Source organism: Cygnus olor, chromosome 6, assembly GCF_009769625.2.
Source record: "Cygnus olor isolate bCygOlo1 chromosome 6, bCygOlo1.pri.v2, whole genome shotgun sequence".
In the NCBI taxonomy this organism is placed as follows: domain Eukaryota; kingdom Metazoa; phylum Chordata; class Aves; order Anseriformes; family Anatidae; genus Cygnus; species Cygnus olor.
Genome location: NC_049174.1, coordinates 4,769,253 through 4,787,595, shown reverse-complemented (window position 1 = coordinate 4,787,595; position 18,343 = coordinate 4,769,253). Strand labels below are relative to the sequence as shown.

Below are 18,343 nucleotides of genomic sequence, written 5' to 3'. Positions count from 1 at the left end.
ATTCTTGCAAATTCTCCTTTTTCCACAGTAAACATATTACAGAATAATTGTGTGTCAGTAAAAACAATTAATGAAACTAATGAAAGAGTATGAAAGAGAAAATTGTATATAGATTTTCCAGGTAAACAAAGGTACAAGACACGCTATTAAAAGTATACTTAAATTTAAATGGTGAAGTTAGGTATTGCAAGATACTCCAAACAGAGCAGGAAAATGTTGCAAATGAGAAACTAATGAAATAGAAGAGGGCATTAGTGGAAATAACTCATTTTCCTATATTACATTTATTATAATTAGAATTAATAACTAAATTTCAATTAATTTTCATTAGTCTCAAAATGCCTTGGATGTAAACATAACAAATGTAAGTGTTTAACTAGAAGAAAAATGAGTATCATGAAAATATCCAAATGAAATATGAAAGGAGTAAATGCAAATCTGAACTTAGTTATTTCTGATACATTGCAGTCATTAAACTTGGGGCTCATTGTGCCAAAGATGGAATAAACATGTAAACAAAACATAGAGACTACAAGGGGTACTGCCAGAAGACTTCTGTGCTTTCGAGAAAGGGATCTATCTATTCCATTTTGCTTACAAGTTAACATAGTTCGAGGAAAAGGGTAGGAGGCTGGTATCATATGCACAAATATGCTATGAAATAAACAACTTTGATGCAAGAGGATCATATATAAACTTCCAACAACAACAAACAACATCTCCTCTAAGTAGCTAAATGAGGAGAGCTGCATTATAATTGTTCAGTATCAAGAAGTTCCAGTTGCTGTCTTTTGTCTATGTGAAAAATGGTGAATATTTGGTTTCCTTAAAATCTGCACAGTTAAGTTCCTCAGAAAGTTCTTCTGAAATTCTGTAAGTATGCTTTCTGTAAGTATGTCTGAGCTTACCCAGCCAGTTTCCAAAGGGACGAGAACTAAGTCTGCATCTCCTGAGCCTTGTCTAGCCTTCTGAGCACAAAACCAGCCCTTACTTCCAGTCAATAGTCTATCACCGTACAGTGGGAAGATGAGTAGGATTTGCAGATCATTGTAGATCTCTACCTGCATATGAATGCACAGAGGTTCAAAGGCTGTATGAATGCATGTTGTGTATACTTAGGTAGCTCACAATGCCCCCCAGATGTGTGCATGTCAAGACCATTTGCAAGAGTTGGAAGGTATGTATGCCTTATGCTGTCTGCATGCATCTGCACCTAGAGTTTTGTTTTTTGCATCAATTTACTGCTGCTTGTCTGAAAGCTTTGAAAAAGTGATTTGCTTATAATTGGAGTGCCGATATCTTTTATAACTGAACACTGGCTGAGAAGTTTAGACAAATAGCAGAAAGGCAGCTGTGCAGTTTTGACATGGGTACGGCCTCTTCCTTGGTGTCTAAATCCCTCTTAGTTACAAGTAAAATACGCAGCTACACAACCTCATGGTTTACAGGTCATTCTTACTCCTCAGAATGTGTCTTGCTTCAAGGAAGGAATGAAGTTTGAGCGATTTCATTTTTTCTTTCTGAAGGTCCATTTCTGTATGTAGTTTTAACAGAGAGCTTTAGGTTTGACTGAAGCTCCCAGTGTCATACATAAATGCAAGCTGTGTATCATTTTTGAAGTGTATAGATGAGAGCGAATGCTTAGATCCAAGTAATTAAAATTTGACAAGGTAGTAAACACTTGAAGAGTGGAAGTTGAGGGTATGTGAAGTGTTTTGGATGCTCCAAGTACACATACTGCTAATTCTGCAGTGTAACGATTGAGTATAAAGATGAATACATATTTGTACTGAAAGCAGGGACGTGATTGATCAATGTGCTTTGACTAATGCCTATCTTTTAGTTTACAAATACTACAGCTAATTTTAGGCAAACTTGAACTTAAGTCCATGTAAGTTGGGCTGATAACCTTTTCGGTTTTGTCCCTTGAGCTCTGTAGGGTAAATGAAGAGACTACAAATCTGCTTCACTTACCCTATATCCATACTTGGCAGGGCATCCCCATCTGATTACTGAAGGCTAAGAAAAACTAGAACACGGTTGAGATACTAGACTAAACTGTTTAACATGAATTGTAATTTCTTTACCTGTCTCAGGTAGAACAATCAATAAAGCAGATGTTGTAGTCTGATATTTTTGATAGTGGAAAAAAAAAATCTCAGTGATTTTAATTGTCAGTGAGATAAAAATATTGGTTGTGGTTTTGAATACATTATAAACTGCAACTAAAAGACAAAACAGTAGCTTTTGATCTATTCTCCAGAGCTCTCATCCTCTCTCAGGTTCTGCTTATGATCCCTTCGTTTCTTCCTTTTCACTTGAAGCTCCATTTCACTTGAAATGTCTAAGCACTATATGACGTGCTTCAATTATAATTATGAAGCATATTTGCAACGCAGATAAGAAACAAGCTATGATTTCATGGTGAGAATTAAAAATAGGTCGCGCCAATTAATGGTTGCATATGCACATAGGATCTGGGAGGTATTTTAAGTACCTTTCTCATTAATGTATTAAATAGTATATTCAAACTTCTCTGTAATAAAGCAATCTGAATTGAAGCTAGCCAGTTACCTGCCACAGCTTTGGAGTTGTGTCCTGGATAGTTAGGAGCAGATTTCTTTCTTTGGTATGCAAGCTGTTTGTTTCTCTGCCATAAATTGCCTTATATCCATTCTGCTTAGCACCATAGCTGCTTAATTACAGTCTTTTCCTCTTTCTCTGACTTTATGAGCAGTCTAAGTTTAATTCTCTCATAGGGGAAAAATATTTTTGTAGCAATCAACAGCTTTAGACACATTTTTGTAAGAGGGCCTAGGATCGCTTATTTGGCACTGTAGATATATCTAACAACTATAACCTGGATTGAAAATGTAAAGCTGCAGAAGACTTAGCTCATTTTTGGATGTTGAGGCACGATTTTAGAAAGATCAAATGCCTTATTGCTTGAATGTTATGGAGTTGTCCTTTGGCTACAGTTATATGTGCACTAGGATTTGCTTTGGCATTGAAATGTAGGAATCGGCAATAAATTAGGTTGGAAGGGGTCTCTGGAGATCATCCAGCAGATTCCTACCTGAAGAAAGGCTAACTTAAAAATTGGGTGAGACACAAGACAGCCTTATACAATCAAGCTTTAAATTCCTGCTAGGACAGAGACGTGCAGACTCTGGGCAGCCTGTTCCACTACCTAATCACTGTCACTGTGAAACTTCTTTTTCCCCTCATTTCTAGTTGTAGTTTCTTTAGCTGCAACTTGTGATTCTTAGTCTTAAACACATCTGCACACACACCAGCCTTGTAATCTTCAGTTTGAACAAGTGCTGCCCCCTTTGCTTCTCACAATGAACTGTTACCCATTTTCCTAACCACCTTGTTAGGCCTGAATGCAATTTATAGTTTATTTTTCTTTAAGAATGGGTTATTGTTGCTCTATTTCATGTTGAGATGCAGAGCCTCTGGAGCGTGAAACTCCTGGAATTCATATAACTTCTAGATTACAAGGGACATAGTTTATATGTGGGAAAATTTTTTTTTTTTTTTTTTTTTGCTCAAGGCTTTTCTTAGCCTTTCACTGTAAGGGCTTGGTCTCCTGGGAGTGTTCACTGTCTTGGCTAAGTCTGAAAGTCTGCAGCAGGAGGCTACATAGGATTGATTTATCTGGCATGGTCTGCAGTTAAAAAGACTTGTTGATGGCATGATTAAAATAGTACACTGATCAATACCATGGTACCTGAGACGTATCTGCCAGGTACATTCTCTGGATTATTTTTGTTGTAGAAATAATAATTGCAATTCTATTCTTGCTGTAGAAGAGTTGTTTTCTGGAACGTAGAACAGACATAAATTAAGGTGTTAATCCAACAAGCTCTGATAGTAGAAGAAAATATTAGTATGTATGACATACAGAGAAGGAAGCAGAAGGTTTGTAGTAGTAACAGCAACCCTCTTTCAATGGCAGTTCTTTGTAATATGGCATTTAGTATTGAATACAACATCTAAAGTATATTTCTAAAGACAGTGTATTAAACAAAATTGTAAAAATAAGCTTTGAACATAAATGCATCGCTGCCCGTACCTAGTAGCTTCCTCAAAGATGCTGAGCAATGAGACTGTTGAGACAAAGACGTAAAATCATTAGAAGCTTTGTAACAACTCTAAGTGTCATTTTCTTATTCTTTAGAAAAAGAATAAATTAATATTTGATTATAGATCTTTAATGACTGTGCAAGATGCTCAGAATCCTCAGTTCCTCAAGCTTGGCAGCACAGAAAGGAGCAGGCACCACAAGAATAACAGGCAGTGAGCGATACAAATGTCTGTTCAAGACAACTAAACAAAACTCAGAGGTTTGTCCAGAGAAAATGAATGAAGTAAATATCAGTATGCAAGGAAAAAGGACAGAATTCCCAAAAACCTTAGGGTCAGCAAAGATATGCACAACTCTCCCTTCATACCTTTCTGTTCCTTCTCTATTGCTGATATTTATTCCCTTGCCTCTTCTTAAGGCTGCTGGAAACTACCAGTTAGCCTCATTAGCATGCCCTCCAGGGATTCTTTCTGCACAGTTATATTTCCATGTGAGCTGTTGGCTGTGAGAATGTGAGGTTTCCTTAAGCAGACTTTTTAGCCTCTGGACTGTCAAGTGAGCTGCATGTCTGACACTTGAACTAATAGGCTACAGAGTTCAAACATCTGGATTATTGTATGTGTGGGTTAGGTGGTCCCCAGCTGTTTATGGATTGTTCTTGCTTTAAATTAGGATCAGGCCTGCAGATGAATTAACTCCTTCTCTTCTCATCTCCCATTTTTGACAAAGCTAGATATTTCTGTTCTCTCAGCCTTTGCTGTATTTATGGAAACACTCCCTTCTTCTCACATCTACTATGCACTAAAAATAATTAGGCAACTCTCCCAAAACAAACTGGAAAATATAAAAATAGAACTGAATCAGAAAATATGAAAATGGCACAACTTTTTGAACAGGAACATCTGTAAGGGCATAGCTTGACCAGTTAAAACAAGACTACAGGAATCTGTCCAACAGCCAGGCAGAACAGCAAGTAAAGTAAATTCATTATTCTAAAAACAAAAGAACTTCATACATGCTCATCTTCTTTATGAGGATTCATCATCAAGAAACCATTGGACAAGTTACTAGCTGCAGCCTGTGACTTTTTAAACTCTATTAGAATAATAATGTATGTAGCCAGTTGTGGATCCTGGACTGTAATGAGTATTTTTCTTAGAAATGCCTCCTTCGGATCACTTGGATTTAGGAATTGTAAGGTCCGCCTTGCCCTGTCTTAAAAAGCACATTGAACTTTGAAACTGAGAACCTAAGCTGTGCCATGCCAGAGAACCTTTCATTACTGGTTTGGGACATGGCCAAGAATCATATTTGTATGAACTAATTTGTAAAGTTTTGTTCAAATATTTTGCATTTTTACTAGAAATTATTGGCCACTAAGAGGGAGAGAGTGTTGGGTTACATTGATCTGCGCTTGAAAAAAAAAAAAGATGAACGCATACTTTTTCATAGGTATCATTTTCTTCTTTCTGAATCCTTAAGGGAAACCAAATCTAGAAAGTTCCTGGAGGTTTTACAAGTGAGAAATCTTTCAATTTGTTGCTGTAGTTTGTCTAAAAAGAGGAAAAATGGAGAAACAAGGATATACATCAAATCTTGATGATAAATGTGGAGCCAAAAGGTGCATTGGAATGAGCAGATCATTTGAAGCACTGACTGAAAATGTCCCCAAGGCATATCTCTTATTGTTGCTGTAGCACTTTTGTGCTTTTGAAACAGGAGATCCTAGAGAGAGAGTCAGAAAGAGAAGTTACTCAGCAAATCGCATGAATTAGAGTATTCAGTTAATAAGATAAGGTGGGAGGAAAGTTGTCTACTCTAGAATATAACCTTGTTGCTGGAAATCCATTGAAATCAGGAATGTTTGGGTCATCGTAAGTCAAAATTCAGAGGCCATATTCAACTTGCACTACATGAGGCTTTGAGGAACTGCAACTGTTAGAGGCAAACCATTCTCAAAATGGAAAAGTATTCACCAAAACTGCATATGCATACTTAATGTTCCAACCAATTTTAAAAGGTTTAAAAGTAGATACAGCTCTGGGGATTTTTTTTATATTTATTTATTTTTATTTTTAACTTAATGGACATCTAAATGACATGGTATAAGCTGTCCTGATTTCATATGTGGTCAGGTGAATTCTCCTTAATTCTTTTGTACCATATTTCAGGGGCTTGCAATCTTCCCCTGGAATTGAGGAAGGTGAGAAAATCGAGCCTCAGTTGCATGCTTTTTGTCTTTAAAATTTGAAAGCACTCTGTTCGTTTTATACTAGTTTTAGATTTTTACTTGTATTTTTTATTAGCTATTAGAATGTTGTCTACAAGGAAGAATGTGGCTCAATGTTTTATATTGATTTTTATTACTAACACTCAGAGGTAATAACTGAAATTATGCTGTGCATTTCCAAGAGTTTATCGTCATTTGTCACAGTTCACTTAGATCATCAATTCCTTGAAGCTAAGGGCTATCTTTGTGTTGTTTGTGCAGCCTCTAGAATAATGAGATGGAGCCTCTAGGTGGTACCGTGATGCAAATAATCATAGATCAAAGTTCAGAAGAAGTAAGTGACAGAACACCTTGGAATTACCTCTAATGAGCTTACTCTTCAGAAAGAGTAATTAAACTATAATGGTGACAAGAAATGGGTGAATTATTACCCCAAAGATATGGAACTGAGGTAATACTGGATGTTTTCTGCAAATTTGTCCCAAATGACTGTTCTTTAATCAGATCTCAAATTTTGAATTCTAATTTAGTGCCTTGAGCTCAAGACTAAATGTATTCTCAATATCTAGTCTCTTAGTAAAAAGGAGTATGTGGCTACTTTAAAGACTAAATCCTTATATGATTGTTTTTAAAATACACTGTTTTCTTATCTTGCACTCAGCTGAGAATGCGAGCATCACTACAATGATCTAGACGAGATTAATTTTACTACTTTAGCACCGGAAGATAACTCTTTTTATTGAAAAGCATAATATTTTATATGAAATAAGTGGCAGATAACATTACAGAGTTGGATTAATTGCTGTCGTAAAATAACGTACAAAGTAATTTCCAGCTCTTTTGAATAGTTCATTTGAGATGTCCATCTCATCTACTTATCAGTCTTCAAGTTAGCAGATATTAAGGTCTATGTGGCGGTGGTTTCACTTCATACTTCATGCTGACAGGTTGAATATGTCACTACTAAACATTTTTGCAGTTGTTAAAATAATCTTTCTAATTAAAAATTCCATTCCCTATAAACTATATTATTTAGAGGAAAATATTTTCTATATTTAGTTAGTGCTCTGCAAATTTGTTTCAAATATCTCTGGAATAGTAGAGTAAAAAGGCAGTGCAATCTCTTACCAGCATCTTGGATTAAATAGGTCTCTTCATAGCTAGGTTTGGAGAAACTGCTAGTTACTGGTGTTCTTGAAGATACTGAAGGCCAAGTGTCCAATCATAGTGATCCCTGTATGTAGATTTTATAGCTGGCTTTAATGTGAGATCATATGAATTAAAGAAAGACCATCCTTTACATGAAACAAGTGTATAAAGCAATAATCAGCTCTGAGAAGACCGTGTTCTGGTTACATGAAGGAAAAAAAAAATTAAAAATCCAATATAACAATATAACTAAACCAATACAAGAAAATCTGTCCTGGCTTCCCTGTCCCTTTTCCCACAAGATACCCACTTAATTTTAAGATATTTTCTCAGAACTTCAAGTTTAATGCAGTTTGGGGGTTCGGGGGTGTCACAATTGTTGCTCTGCTTTGTCACCTATGTTTTTTTTCTCTGCTCATGTAGCTTCTCTCTCCAACTCCCACAGATACTCAGCTCATCTGATTTTTACTTGGCTACCCCAGTCAATTCTCTCAAACTTCTGAGGGTGTTCTGTGAATCTGGTGACTCGAGAAGACACTACAGATGTTATTTGCATAAAATTAACCATACTCTTAGGGTAGTAGATGTGGCTTAGGAAGTGTTTTTTTTAGGAGCAAAGGGGAAAAAAAAGACATGTTACTGTCAGAAAACACATTTTCTTGGCCACTTATGTCAAAATACTGCTATTAATTTATGTGCATTTATTTAAACACATCTATGTAGATTATTAATGTGATTAGGAATTACATTTTACTGACTCAGGTTTTTCACCACTGAAATTGCTTTACTAAGAAAATGTTGGCTGTTTATTTTTTTCAAATGGTGATTCTCAGTATAGGAACTACAGTATAGAAAACAAAAACAAAACAATGACATAAACAACAACAAACCCACCCAAAGCTAATTCTCAGTTCATGTTTCTGTTAATATACGTATCTACAAATATCTGTTCTGTGGTGTCCATTTTCTCCTTGGAGTCACATTTCTGCTTGGAATGTATGTATAAAAAAGTATTTGTTAGAGAAATTATAGCTATAACACTAGATTTTAAAGAGCAGATGATCTATGGTAATGAAAGTTAAATGTTCAGATTATGCTCAAAATTTTTGTTGTATGAAATAATCCTTGAAAGTACTGCTAAGTTTCCAGTGTACTAAAGTTAAATGACTAGCTCGATGCATTCGTGATTCTTTCCCCAAAATATCTGTTTTCTGGTGTGCTGCTTGTTCTCTGTTTGACAGCCAAGTGTTTCTATGAATCAAGAATTAAAATAAGAGTCATTTCTTTTCATCTGTGGTACAGTAAGGCTCACAGTGTTACAGTTCCTAATTTAGAAGAGATGCAACATCCTTAATATAGGCGACTTCATATTTCACATGAATAAAATGGAAAAGGACTTTAATAAAGCAAGAGTAATGGTCAATAGTTACTTGTTCTTATTACTAAGGCTGTTTATGTTTGAATGAGAGTTTTGTTCCTAACTGTGACTTCTTCTGTTTTATCCCACAGGGAATTCCTGTTTCTGTGTTTATAGTATCATTGCATGTTGCCATGGCAAGTGTGTGATACTGCAAGTTCAGCATTATCATGTTAGTGATGGACAAGGGAGGTAAAAAATGGGTTTAGATGAAAATAAACTTCATTCACAAAAATTGGAAATGTGTGTGGCAACATATCTGCTTTTGTAAGACGTTAATATTTTTCACTACAAAAGAGTAGCTTCAATATTTTCTGTTTGTCTTTATTAATATATGTATAAAAAAATCCATTACAATTTCTTCCACATCTTGTAGAGCTGATTTACATTGAACAACAGCTGTGATTATTTTGTGTCCCAGCTTCAATCTGAAGAAGTTATTGCCAGATGAGCACTTAGAATTGCACAATCCCACCTTGAAATGGCACGTGAAAACTCCTGCTTGCTCTTGTACATCTTGTTTTGAAAGAAAGAATGTGAAGCCTGTGTTCCTCTAAATGCGTGCCTAACACTGAAATCATCTGGGAAATATCTCTTTGAAGGAACAACTGTTTCCTGAATGATGTCATGGCCTGTTTACTCATGTGGCTTGGAGATGCACCCCTAGTTCAACTGGCTCCATTAATGATGTTCTGAGTTAATGAAAATACTCCAAATTTTACCGAGCTTCATCTTATTGGTAAAGTAGATTGGTTTTGCCAGTTTTACAAACTAGGATAGGTTTTGTTATCAAGTATTGAAAACATGTTTTGTTTCTTCATAACGGTGTTTCATCAGCTCAGCTCAATTTTCATTATTTTAGGGAGGCTTTATTAGCCTGAATGTTTTGCAGCAACAGCAAAGTCAGCAAGACAGATGGAGCTCAAATAAATCAGCTTCAAGCTTTAACTTGCTATATTTTGTGGGGGGAAAAAAATGCTAGATTGTTCGCAGAATGCTAACACAGAGCAGACCAGTGCATGCTACGGTTACAGGAACAGTGGTGTTCTGAAAAATGGGGGGTTGATACTTTGGGCAAAGCAGAGTCAAGAACTAGGACAGCAGTTTTGTGTGTTGTATACAGGGCGTTATACTGATAACTGCCAAGAAAATTGTTGCGAGAACACCACCACTTGGTGTCCTCATCTTACTGTTTTTTTAATGATAGTGCTGTACTAGATTGTGGTTTTCTTTTTGTTAAGTTTGTTCTTCACTGTTTTGTTGCATTTTTTTTCTCTTTGTTTTGGGGGGCCCTCTATTAGCTTTATGGGAATACTAAAGAAAATGAACTGTAACCTCAGTTTGGGTAGACTAGTGTTTTTTTGCAAGTGGTAGCAATGAAAATATTTTTTCACCCTGTGGTGCAGTGCAGTTCCCTTTAGGCTTGCCAGTTAGTTGCTAGTTAGCATCTGCAGTGATTAAGTGGGGATTAAAGGAAGGTGGTCTCTGCATTCTTAGGTTTCTTGCAGTATGTTGGATATCTTTGCAAAGGGATCTGTAAACAGAAATATTTGTACTACTCCAGTACATATGAGTGGAATATAAGAGTTGCTGAAGTTGTGCCTTACTGTTAATTCAGTTAAATCACTATGTTGGAGTCTCCTTTATGGAAAAAAATGCAAACGAGATGTCAACTTCCTTATATTAAGATATTTGAAAATATCTCTGTTGTGGTGAAAAAAAAAAAAAGAGTATTTCATTAAATTTTGATGGCTTAGTCTAACTTCACTACTTCCATAAAGAAATGACACTTCAGTCAAATCCAATTCCTGTGGTGCAGAACTAAGTCTACTGTCCAGTGGTGGGCTTGTAAAGCTGAAAATATGCCTATTCTCTCATTAGGCTGAACGTTTGAAAGTTTAAAATACTGAAAAAGCTGAATCATGGGCTTGTGAATCACGGGCTTGTAAAGCTGAAAATCTGCCTATTCTTTTATTAGGCTGAATGTTTGAAGTTGAAAATACTGAATGTGAACTATTCTGGGGTAGACTCTTCAGTCAAGGTAGAGTTTTATAGTAATGAAAAAAAGTTTATGTAAATATTTTTGCACTGGCAATAATCCAGTCAAGAATACAATCTTCAGAATTGAGGCATTTCAACAGTATTTTGTCTTTGGTGACCAAGTATCAGAGGCTTCGTGTTCGGAATATACCTTTCTGAAGGAAATGCCAAGTTTGTCAGTTCTGTTTTCCCTGTCTGGATATGTGGTACATTCACAGAATAGTTCCTGTGGGTGTTCAAGTACCTTTTCCTGTGCAACCGCATGAACAGAATTAAAGTCTGCTTGAATAATCACCATCACTGAATGTTTGTTCAGTAATGATAACTCTTACATGAAGAAAGAGATGCTATATTTTAAGTTTCGACAGTGAATTCAGAGTTGCTAGTTCTTCTAGTTCTTGAAGGTCAGAGACTAAATGAAATGTGAACTCATATGACAGTGACGATGGAGGATTGCAGGAGCTGGAGTTATTGAGTGTCTCTAGTCAGGGATAGCTCAGTTATTTTCTAGGCAAGTCAGGAGCGACTCACAAAGACCATAAATGGGTTAAGCCAGATCACACTGGTCAATGATATGCTCATCTGGTGAGTTCTTTCTTATTTGTTATCCTAAAACATTCATGAGATAACAATGGCACACTACAAGAAGCTCTGCAGAGCTGATGAATAATAGTGGTGAAACAAGATACGAACGTGATGCCATTGTTTCCAAGGACACTAGATGAATATCTGTGTGAAGTGCTCATAGTTTCTGTACTGAAGCAAAGGAGCTATTATGGCTTGAAGATGGTGCCTTTGGATTATCCACAGACATCCCCTGTTGCAATAAAAGGAGTGGACAGATCCTTTTGGGGAAAAAAAAAAATCAAATCAAATTTGTTCTCACGTGTAAAGACAACAACTGAAGACACAGAGTATATCCCGACTATTCCCAAACTAAGGTCGGAAGTGTTTTGGTTTTTTTTTGTTTGTTTAACTTCATCTTATCCACTCTGTGAGCAACGGATTCTTACATGTGAAAGGTAATGACAGTGCAGCACACGTGAAGAAGGCATGTCCCAGTCACAACCAGTAAATATATGATAACAAATGATTTTCCTCCAGAGATAATTTGCTCACTCTACTATCTTCCCCTTCTCTTTTGTCCTTTCCCTTTTTCCTTTAATGGCAAATATTCTCTTTGATTTTTATATTGTTTTGTTAATATACCAGCTATAGGAAATGTGCTTAAAAGAAAAGCAGACCTTCGATGTAATCATTTGTGCATGTTTTAAATCTTCCATTTTAAGCTCCTTTCCCATATAACAACAGCTCTTTACACATTTTTTTAAAAATTACTTGAGCTTGCACTTCTTTGCTCAAACCTGGAGTATCCATCAGGGCTATTCATATGACCCTGCTGCTGCCCGTGTGCTCCTGCTGGGTACTAATGTAGAGCTCACTTGAACCAGCAGTGAATCCTTAACTGCACCAGACAGGTCTGCAGAGCAGCGGTAAAGAACTGCTTTTTCCTCTTCCAGTTTGAGGAGGAAGTAAATCTGCCTGAAGCTGTATTTATTCTCACTTTGCCTGTGGCAAAAATTTGGGAAGCTGATAATGGGGTGTGCCGGGGGAGTGCAGCGTGCAGCCCACCCCAGCCCCTTGGCTCCGTTATAAGCTTCAGATTCAGCCTGACAGCTCTTCGGGCATGATACAGTTTGATATGCACTTCTGAAGCACTCTGTAGAGATTGATGGACTGAAAAAATGGAGAATGTTTTTTCTTGTACAGCTGTTATTTTCTACAGTGACAGTCCTGACAAGATAAGCTTTTTACCTTTTTTTGCTTGCTTTCTCTGTTCCAGCCTGCTTTTATCTTCCGTGTGGAGGTACCAGCTGTATCTCTTGACATTCTTTTACCTTTAGGATGAGATGTTTTTATGCAGAGAACATCTCTGGTAATGTGTTGGAATCTGACTTGGTTTCAAATATATCCCCGTTGATAGCTTTCCTAGCATATTACCATGCTGACTTCTCGGAGAAGCTTTCATCTTTAACAAAGTGTTTCCTATGTTCTCCTGAAGTTCTGCTTGCAAAAACACTGGTTATATTAATATAGAATTTACACTCCTATTGTGTTTGCCTCTTCTTGTGGCTGTGGATTAAAATGCAGTGGCACTTGAGGAATCTAACCTGGTGCAGTTATTTTTTGCCTTTAAATTTACACCAAACTTACTTGGATTTAGCTTACTTGGACCAGGCTTTAAGTCTCTTCCCAGTGAGAAGAGATGTAATTTCTCATCAGAACCGTCCATGGGTCAGAAGACAGGTGTAGGCAAGATTAGGACTGCCTAATATCCTCAGTTCCTCACACGTCCTTACCAGAATATCTTTAGATATTTCTGCTTCCAACATTCAGGTCCCTGGCAAGAACAGCTCCAAGAAATGTCTGTATTATTTATGTCCATCAGCTGTTCAAAGGCATGTTAAGCTGTACTTATAAAATTATCTTCATTATTGGTACATTGCATCAAATTTAAAGGCTGAGATGATTACTTACACTTTAGTAAGTAAAGAGTTTTTAGTTATTACACTACTAGAAAATAGGAGAAAATTAACCATCAGGGCTTGCTGGTTGCTTAAAATGAAGCATGGCATGTTTTACATCACTATGTCTCAAAGATTCTGTAGTTAAAGGTTATGTAATCATTTTAGCTTCATTTCTCTAATGATGTATTTTTTGTCAACATTTTATCATTGTTTTTCTTTCTTTATATTTATTTGCTATAATTATTTGCGTTAAACATTTTCACCTGTATTTTCTCTCACACTTTTGGTTTAATCCTACTGATGGATGAAATACCCGGTAATATTTTATTTCCATTAAAAGACACTTATTTTTTTCTATATATTTCTAGTCATGCAGTCATGTCTTTTTTTGCAAATAGTACCTGAATACTCCCTCAGAAAAATGCCTAAAATGTTTTTCCTCTATCAGAGTCACTATTTATGCCTAATGTTACATGTCAGACAAGCAGGGGTCATTCGGTATGTGCTGATGTCTGTGGCACATTTCTCTCCGTACTCTCATGTGGTCAATTTGATTTCTGATCTCATCTGAGCAGCAGTCATGTCTGGGACAGACAGTTGTTTTTAAGGTGTTGCTAGGCGTGCAGATCCCCAAAGGGGAAAATGCAAACATTTCTGTACCCTGGCAAAGACTCTAACCGGCAGAGAACTAAGGAAGCTGTTACAGGGGGAGAACTTAAATGTAGGGAGTGGGAAGAGAAGGAACCCAAAATAGGAAGAGGTGGGCATTTTTGTAGTCCATGTACCTCTGTTTGACAGAGAAGACTCATGTATGCAAGGCTGAACAAAAATTGTTCATATCTTAGGATATGATTAACAGCTTAGACGTTTGTACATTTTCTGTGTAGATTCAGAACTGGTCTCCCAGCTCTTTCATCCTAGTTCTTTACTGTGTACTGTCATTCTGCTGCTTTTAGAATGTGGATATATTTGCTTTCCTTTAATCAGTAAATAAGTATTCCATCAAATTCTTCTGTAAAGTGAATTTGTCAAATGTTGGCAGCAGGTATCCAGTAGTTTGCATTACTTATTTTCCCTTTCTTTACAGTATTAATTCAGTAAGTACTTTTTTTTTCATTTAATGGCATATAAATCTGTATAAGAGAATTTCTTCACATTCAGGTTTTCATGGTCATAAAGAAAAGTGTCACTATGAAAAAATGGAGGTTTTTTTTGTTTTCGTTTTTAATTGAAACGGAATGGCAAAAGAAAACATATTACTAATATATCCTACACTGCTCTCTACTGGAAGAGTCTATATACATATTCAAAAATGTACCTAAAACTATTTCTTAATCAATATTTTCTTTAATGATGCTTTTGACTCCAGTGAAACTCGTTTTTCCTAAGGGTGGATGTGTTTTTGTTTTGTTTTAATTCCCTGTAGTTTTTGAAGAAAAGCACCTGGATAGACTGTGTGTGAAAATGTTGAAATGAGTGCAATTTTGAGAGACAAAATCTAAGCTGATGGGGAAGAATTACTAGAGAGTGTCTTGTGAATGGCAAGGAAAAAAAAAGCGTTAACTCACCTGACTTTATTAATAGCTATTATTTTAATAATTTCTCCAACCAAAGTACAACTTAAAAAGCATTTTTAATAATTTCACTGTGGAATTGAACCATAACATGTCTTCCTTAAGTTAAATATAAAGTAAAATTTTCATTTAACTCTTCCTTCTGCGTGGAGTTGATTACCCACAAGGGGTCTGTTTATAAGTTTGCTGTATAAGACAACTCTCCCGGCCATTGCAGGGCAGAATTATTCTTCCAGTTGCTGTTAATGATAAAACTTCTGTTGATTCTAATAAGATGAAAGAGATCCCGGTAATTGTCCACAGCTGCACTATCTTGCAAATCTTTGTATGTGGAGCAAGCACGTCTGGTCCTCTGTTAATATTGGATTATAAAGAATTCGATCTGAGGTGTTTGTCTTGTGTATGGCTGCTCAGAAGCTTACTTTCTTAATAGCAAGCATCAATAAGGGAATAACAAGCTTTAATATATTTTAAATGAAAAAAATCTGTTAAACTGTTTGACTGATAAGATCTGTTGATGTCATAGAAGTTACTTCTGACTATAACCAGCTGCAAGTGAGAGCAGAATAAGTATTGCATTAGAAACTTAGCCTTTTGTCAGTTTTGTAGGGAATGTGTTTGGAAGAATGGCAGACTGCAATGAAAAATGAATAGTAATTTGGAAATAAATATGCCCTAGTCTGCTATATGTTTATACAGAGTATTAGATGTCATGAGCTTTAAACTTCTTAAATAGTTCAAATGGAACTTGGTTTGATTCTGGTAAAACTTCTCATTAGCACTAAACTTAATAATACATAAATATTTACAGAGATGGGTCTGGTGGCACATCTGACTAACTTACTGAGCCTTTTTGTTTGAATTGGCTTATTATGCACAGAGTGCACCAATTTGAAGAAGCCTTTTACTACTTGCAAAGAGTAAACATTTCTAACACAATCACATGTAAATATTTTAACCTGTATTATGTATTTAATGTTAATGAACACTTAATAAATTAATGCACTTATTAAATTGCTTTTAGGGTTAATACTGAATGATTTGAAGGAGAAGTGGTACATTATTTTCTCTACTCAGCGATTATATTAAGTGTAGGAGTAGTAATAGCTTGACTTTCAGGAATAGTTATGTTTCATGGTGGTGGTGTTCTGTGTCAGATGGTTCTGCAGAGCCAGCTCTGGGACAGAACCTGAAGTGATCAAAGCAATCACTGACTTAACAAGTACCCATCTTTCTACAAATCTGCTTCCTAAAGGTCCCTTGTCTTGAAAATGGGAGTCTAATATTTATCAACTTTGATTTGAAGTTTCTCTTCTAGAACCTCTTCCACTATGAATATTTATACTTGCAATGGCACAACTGTACTGGATTCCAGATATAACATATTTTTGTACTCTCTGTGTGTTTGTGTGAGATTCAGTGAGAAAAATCTGCTGAAAAGACAGTAAGGAAATAGCCATCTCCCAGATTTAAGAGGATGATGAATTAGTTATTTATTATTTTTGAAGTCCCAGAGGTGACAGAGCATCAGTTATGTTTGGGATTATACAAACACAGTGGCCATCATGCCATTGAGCTTGTCATCTAAAGCCTCAGTTTATGCATTTGCTTAACTACTGTGAGTAATGCCGTAAGAATTGGTAGTTAATATGAAAAAAATGCAATGGTGTAGCAGATGACATAGAAAATGTGCAAAGCAGATGAAACAGCATGCAGTAAAGAGCCTCTAGTTAATATGTTAGCTATATGTTAAACTTATATTGTATACTCATACTTTATTGTAATTAGAAAATAAGTGGTCTTGATTTGAAATTCTGCTAATATTTTGCCCCAAAATAAATCAGTCCAATTAATACAAACATTCAGAATATTTGCTCTTGTTTTTCTCTTGATTACCGTATCTTAAAAAAAAAAAAAAAAAAAGAAAAAAAGAGCTTATGGAGGTCAGACATGAAATGTAAGCAGTTATGACTAAAATTCAGAATAAAAAGTAGAACTGCAGTTAACAGACATATATATCACATGCAAACCATATAACCCATGGCATGTATGGTCTCATCATCTCTGAGTGATATTGACAATAATGCTACAAATCTCCTTTATATTTATAGGTTAAATGCGTCTTGCTGTATTTCCCTATGCTGAACAGTTTGATAAATATAAGCTGTAATTCTAAGTTCAAATTGCTGAGTGTATTAAAAATTTCAGTAGCGATATTTAATGTCAAAATGGATGTTCATCTGGAAGGCAGGGCATTGCGAATGATTGGGAGAATCTGTGCTAGTGACATTATGTTCCATAAATATTGATATAATGCTCATGATGTTTCTACATACTTCAAGCCTTGGTGATTTCTTTTATAACATATTTAGCAAACACAAATCGTATGTATTTTTGGGGGGGTTTATCAGTCATTTCAACCTGTGCTTTCAGCAGTTTCTCTCTGTACTTAGACATCTAGTGCCCCCTCCCCTCCATGATCAGAAATGAGGGAAGGGGCAGCAGGTGAGGCAGCTACCCCAGGACATCTTGAAGGGCACTTGACACAATCTCAGTGTGTACTGAGGAGTATCAGTCTGCTTACACTGATGAAGCCCCTGGAGCTGCAAGTTTCAAAACTGTCCAAAGAGGAGGAAGCTGAAGTACGCTCTTCCACCTCACTGCACACAGCAGGGACCTCTGCTTGCTGTTCATCTGAGCCTTGTCCACATCTGCAGCTGATATTTCCTCTGTTTATGCAGGATTCCTGTACTGTATATATAACGTAGTAACGCCTCAGCTCTGCCTAGTCACAAAACCTACAGCAATTATACTTTTGCCTCATGTTGTGCCAAGTGTGTGGTGTATAAATATGCATGTCTGTGTGTCACATGCAGTATCCGTAATTCAGGTATCATTCTTTTTTATTCTATATGCATTTTCTGAAGCTTTCACTTTTCCAGGGACATCCCTTAACTGAAGTGCTTGAAGTTGTTACATGAAAGACAACAAATCAATAATAGAGATTTCTGCTTTGTTATTGGAAAACTTTGGTCTCCTAACTAGAAAGTTATAATATCAGGGAGCATTGACAGCAGATGAGTCTGGATCACTGTGTTTTGATCTACACCCTGTTGTATTCAAGGTGACACAACACATTTCTGTCAGTAGCAAATTTATAATAAGACTTAATTATTGGTAGAGCTGCAAAGTTTCTTTGCCACTGTACAGCTTGAGAATATAGTCTTTCAGTAAAGTTAAAAACAAACAAACTTTTGAGTTAGTGTTGAAAGCATCTGTAGCTTGACAAACTCAAGTTGCTTTTGAAACTGCTAA

The 18,343-nt window shown here is 36.2% G+C and overlaps 1 protein-coding gene and 1 long non-coding RNA gene across 12 annotated transcripts in view; both read left to right on the top strand.

Annotated features, from left to right (window-relative positions):
- GULP1 (GULP PTB domain containing engulfment adaptor 1) overlaps nt 1-18,343 on the top strand; it is a 150,545-nt gene that overhangs the window by 90,283 nt on the left and 41,919 nt on the right. The window lies entirely within an intron of this gene.
- On the top strand, nt 6,262-9,118 carry LOC121071953. The gene is made up of 2 exons (XR_005820874.1): nt 6,262-6,293; nt 8,979-9,118. It is a non-coding gene; the product is annotated as an uncharacterized LOC121071953 (long non-coding RNA).